This window comes from Diadema setosum, chromosome 14, assembly GCF_964275005.1.
Source record: "Diadema setosum chromosome 14, eeDiaSeto1, whole genome shotgun sequence".
Lineage (NCBI taxonomy): Eukaryota > Metazoa > Echinodermata > Echinoidea > Diadematoida > Diadematidae > Diadema > Diadema setosum.
In genome coordinates, this window is record NC_092698.1 from 19686510 (window position 1) to 19692418 (window position 5909).

A 5909-nucleotide genomic window follows, 5' to 3' on the forward strand; every position below is an offset into this window, starting at 1 on the left:
TTAGATCTCTTTATATCGGGTTTCCACTACAAAAAAAAAGCCTCAGGTTGACAAATGGCACTTCCCGTGGAACTTGCTCAAGATCTCATGAGTAAATCACACAACACAAAGATATCACAAGTCATTTGCTTGGTGCTGTTCCTTTCAGAGTGCTTTATTCTTTATTATCTTCTTTCATGACAGATATGTATTCACGCACACACACACATGCACACACAAATACACACAGACACAACACAATTACATATTCATTCTTGTCATGCCTAACAACAAAAATATGAGCTTTTTATTCAATTTTTTTTCTCCTCTCCAAAATAGAGAAAGATCAAATTCATACAGCCACATGACTGCTTTAAAGAGAATACCAACATAATATGCTGGTCAAAACATTCTCACACAAGATGACCTCGTCAGTAAGCTGCAGTAAAATGTATTTCTTCAGTGACAAAACTTTGTAGGTACAAGTCAAATCACTGTGACATCTTAATCACATACTTCTTCTTTTATTGAAACATGTTAATAAAAGTCAAAATGATGACACCAAGTCTTCTAACAAAGGTCTCTTTTCCTTTCTGATGAAAAGTAAAAAGTCCATGCATTCAGAGAAAATCATAAAACACTGTCACAATTGGAGGTCAGATTAATGATCAGATGCATTTCTCTACATGTTTTTGGAAACAACAGTCAAACTAAAACAACCAAGTTATGGACATCTTGGCACAAAATATTCTTGTTACCTCCACGAGTATCTTTACTAAATAAAACTTAGCAAAAACGAATGCCCAAAGCTGGGTAGCAAACACTTATCATGCGTTTAAAGCCAAATATATGAGTCAGTATATTTGTGTGTAATAGTTAAATGTATAAATGTTTGAAAAGAATACTGGTATAAGGTCATTTATCAATGTACTACATTACATCAGTTTAGGAAATGGGTCAACCACTGCATTCCCCCCCCCCCCCCCCCCCAAATTACCCATACAGGGAAACCTTATTCAATTAACTACCTGAAAATCACAACAGTTACTTTGTTATATCAGGTTTCTTGCTGTATCAGGCTACAAAAACAATGAGTTGGGACCTGATCTGATAATTGCCTTGTTATAAGAGGGATTTGTCATATCCGACCTCTTTATAACAAGGCTCTACTGTACCTGTAAGCAAAGGATTGCATTTATCCCAAGCCAATGATTCATGGCATTAGAATTTCCTTTAAACCGATATCTGAAAAGAAATTCTGGGTCATGGTTTAATCAAGAAGTGGAGGGCTAACCTAGGCCACACTGACTATGGATGCAAATCTCACAACACAGGATGCTTTTCATTGAAATAACATTTTTGTTGGGGGTGGGGCTCATGCACTTGAATTAAAATCCCAAACAATTACTGTGATTTCAGTGCACTGGCGCTGATTGTAATTGTTTTGTTTTGTTTTGTTTTTTAATCTGCTGGGATAATTTACCAGACAAGAAGAAAAAAATTGGCCTTTCTTCTCGGTAAAATATGTTGTAAATGCTTACCAAGACCAAGACTAAATATTTTCACAATAAGGCACCTTTTTCCTTGTGAAGTAACCAATATCAGAGTGTCCCCCCCCCCCCCATACATTTTCTTTTCTTGCTTTCTTTCTTTTTAAAGGAATAGATTTGCTTGACGAGTATAATGAGATGTCTGTTTTTGGAGAGAATTGGAGCGACACTCTTTGGGATAGCACAGCCCTATTTATTAACATCAATACAGGGGGAGACGTTCACCATGCGGGTACAGAAAGTTGCAGTGTTCTTTGAAATGCTAGCATCAACTTATAAATGTGGCCTCTTTGAAAATGACCCCCCCCCCCCCAACAAAACAAAACAAAAAAACAAAAACATAAAGAAGCCTCACAGGTTTCATCCATCAAAGAGGGAGAAATGCAAGTAATACTGGAGTAGCACAGCATTTCACCTATCAACAACTGATAATCTAATTCCTTGTGACACATGCATCAGCTTTTACCACATTCTGTTCTTGTTCCTCTTCTGGCCCATCAATGAGAAACAGGCAAGGTGGTCTTCTTTTTTTTTTGTGTGTGCCCATAAAATGTGACCCCAGTTATCTCCTAGACACAGTAATGATATTTTTGTTATTTAATACTCTCCACAGCCCTACCCCACTGGTATTCCACATCCCTCTCTATGAAACTCTATCCCTCCTCCTCCCCCCCCCCCCCCATCCCCAAGGGGGAAAAAGCAAAAAGGAAAACAAAAGCAAAATAATACACTTGGCAGATGGGGCTACAACATGGGGGAGAGGTGCAAGAAATTCATGCTGAGCAAGTGCCTTTCATCTATAGTTTATAGTCATCATGATATCAACAGTGGGATACATAGATATAACACAGTGGGGATACTGAATATAAGTATCTTCTGACAGTTTAGCCATAATGTATGCTGAAAGTGACACTCTGCTATTAAATGATACATGAAAAGTAACGACAAGCATATATGCACAGAATGATTGCTAATACGTCATTTCCTATCATCAATAAATCTCTACAGATAGGTTTTCTTTATCGTGAATACTGTACGGTACGATAAATGCTGAAATGCCTCCGTTTTGGAAAAATACTACAGTCAAAAACAGTCCCTGAATGCACAAAATCACACAACATACAATGTATAATCATTTAAGGTCGATGAGAGAGAGAAGAGAAGCACTGGAGAGGAAGAATTGAACTGGGGGGTGTTTCATCAACGTTTGTCAGCGCTGACAATTTCAGCAAAATCCTTGGTTTTGATTGGCTGAGATGCTCTGGTCACTGACTGTTACTATGGTGATTGTCAGCGATGACAACTTTTTGCGCTGACAAACGTTGATGAAACACCCCCCAGATGTTGAAAAATTGCTAGGATAGCTGCATAACACCCATCACAACAAAAATCTAGGGAAAGGCCAATTGCATCTTAAAACTGTGGTTGGTGTACAAGCACAATTATTCAACTTGATGATGGATCCAAATGACATATCAGAGATCTGGACAATCAATATAAAATGCTATGAACCTTACTATCTAACCCTTAAAAGGGCCACATTTTGCAATAAATTCACCCCCAACAAAGTGTCACGCCCATGTCTGAACGTACAAGGCAGTGTTCTCTCGCAATCTTGACAATTTTGCAGAGTGCTTTGAAGCATGACAGGAATCCAAGGCTTGGGAAATAATCCAACTCTACACATTTACCTTGTTTTGATGTTAATAAATTTATTTGCCACTATTCATCTCAACTTTCCCCAATGAATGCCATGGGAGAATAAGCGCTTTGGCACTGGCCAAAGATTCGGGATGGGCACGTTGAAAGTTAAACAATGTGCAAGCTGATGATGGTGGGAATAATCATATGTATGACTGCAGAATCTACTCAGGGGACCTATCACTTTCACTCTGGCAGGAATTCTTTAACATTCATCCTCAGAAATCCTTAACAGGTGTATAGTAACAGGTGTAAGGACTTGTTGGTCACATCTTAACCAACTCTTTTTTGAAATCAGAACAAGAGAGAGACAGAGAGAGAGAATGAAAAGAGACTTTATGATCTTGTCAGGCAACAAATTGTATCATTTCATACCTATTTTCTATCCGTACAAGCCTCATACGGTGTGTTTTAAACACTTCACATCAGCATGTTCATGTCATATATCAACGTATTTACAAATAAATTTCAGCTGTTCATTACATGAATATATACATCGTGACATTTCTCATGAGCGTATTTTGTAACCTGGTGGTTGGAAAGAGACAAAGAAACAACAACAACAACACAGCAACTCTGTACAGAAAGGTTGCATGTTTGGAACAGAAAGTTACAGGTGTGTAGTTAGTGCCACCTCTGTTTGGCTCATCAACATAACATGCGGGTAATCTCACTGATCAAATGCAAATTTAAGAGTTGTACAGCCAGCATTCAGCATGTGCGGTCCTGTGGGGTTTTTCAGGGAGCATTACATTACACTTGCACACTGACACGTTTTGGGCACCCAATTACATGAATCTGCGGTCTACATTTTGGCATCTGCCAGGTATGATTGCAAAGATTACTAGTTTACAACAAGAAATGTATTTCCAATTACCTGCATTCATGGGTTGATCATTCACTGACTTGTATTCAGCAATGCACTCGCAAGTAATATATTTGCATTCAACCATTATAACAAAATCCTTGGGACCAGCAGTTTTCTTTTGTTATATTGAAATTTCGTTATAATTGAACCAATAAACAATAAAAAACATAGAGCCGATTCTGTTGCAGACTGAATTTTTACTACGTTGTAACCAGAATTTGTTATAACTGTGTTCGTTATAACAGGAGTGCACTGTATGTGTGTAGTGAAACCACTGCTTCATTTGGCACAACTTGAGTTGTTGCTGCAGAGCTCAGGTAATGTCATGATTTCAGGGGCCAGCAGCAACTTTCCGAACTGAAAACAGAGAAGCTGGTGTGCCATGTGTGCATACATGTGCTTTCGATGTACGGCCAGGAGAATTTCCTGCTTGCTTCTTTGTGCGACACATGACGTAGCCACGAGACGTCAGTACGATTATGACGATGTTTACAACATGCGTAGGCTGAGGGTAGTAGTTACTGATGCCAAGAAAGGGGCAAGGCTTGAGGGAGAGAGAAATTTAGGTGATAGGTACATCGGAGCACAGCATCTCCTCATTCTGACAGCAAGGCTGAGCTGTGGGGACATCCAAGCGAGTGTCACAATTAACGCAAAGGTTACGAAAGCCAGTGTTAGTATAAGCTCAGCATGCCAACTAATTAAGAGATCGGGCGGATTGAAGGCACCTTAGTAATCCCTTCCCAACTCATATGGGGAAGTGTTACATAGAAAAAAAGGGGGGGGGGGGTGTAAAGAGCAATGGGAACAGACCCAAGCAGACAAGATGGTATAAGCAGCCAAGGTTGCTTTCTGACGCTGCCTTGATACAACAAAGCAGAGCCATCATTCCCATTCCCGTCCCCATCCCCAATGCAGCATCTACTGTAAGTGATTAGCTGACTGTACATACATTTCAGAAATGCTCGATATTTTCTGTTCATTACTGTATTTTCAGTATTCAGAGCTCTACCAGCCATCTGTAGATTTCCCGCCTGATGAATATTGCTACAAAAAGAAAAAAAAACACACATCAAATTTCAGTGTAAACAATACAGAGTGCTGATGTGGAGTTTGGCTTACTAACAGCATGCAAATGCTTTCATCAATGTGTACACAGAAGGGAGATCCACGCAATCCAAAGAGACTCGAGTAGTCAGGTGTGGGGAAGAGGGGCAAGGAGTATAGAAAAATATATGGGTACTATCATTTTATAGTTCAATCACGGCACACACAATTCCACAAGGCAGGATGCGGTTAACTGCTCAGCAGACTGAGAGTTTACAGGCCACAAAAACTGGCACGCGAGCCATCGTTTTCAGCGTCTCCATCCAAGTACTTGTCGGCAGCTCTTGGACAGCCAGGTTTCTTGATGCTTGTAGCAGTTCAACAGTTGACCAATCCTGACAAATCATCGTAAGAAAGGGCCGTCCAAAAATAAATCATTTAGTACTTATGAGTAAATGTCATCCTTCTGCTCTTTCTCCTTCTCCTCGCCCCCCAAGGTGAGAGTGTGAAAATGTTGGTTAGCGACTGGCAGCCTTGGCAGCGTTACAAGTTGATTGATTCATCGCTCTGAGCTACAACAGCGGGATTAAATGACCTTGGAAGCTTTCCAAAGGCAGGAAAGACTTGCATAATGAGGCATGCAAATGACATGTGATTGGTTTACTTGGCTTGTTGTTGTTATTGTTGTTGTTGTTGTTGTTGTTGTTGTTGCTGCTGCTGCTCTTGTTGTTGTTGTTGTTGTTGTGGTGGTGGTGGTGGTGGTG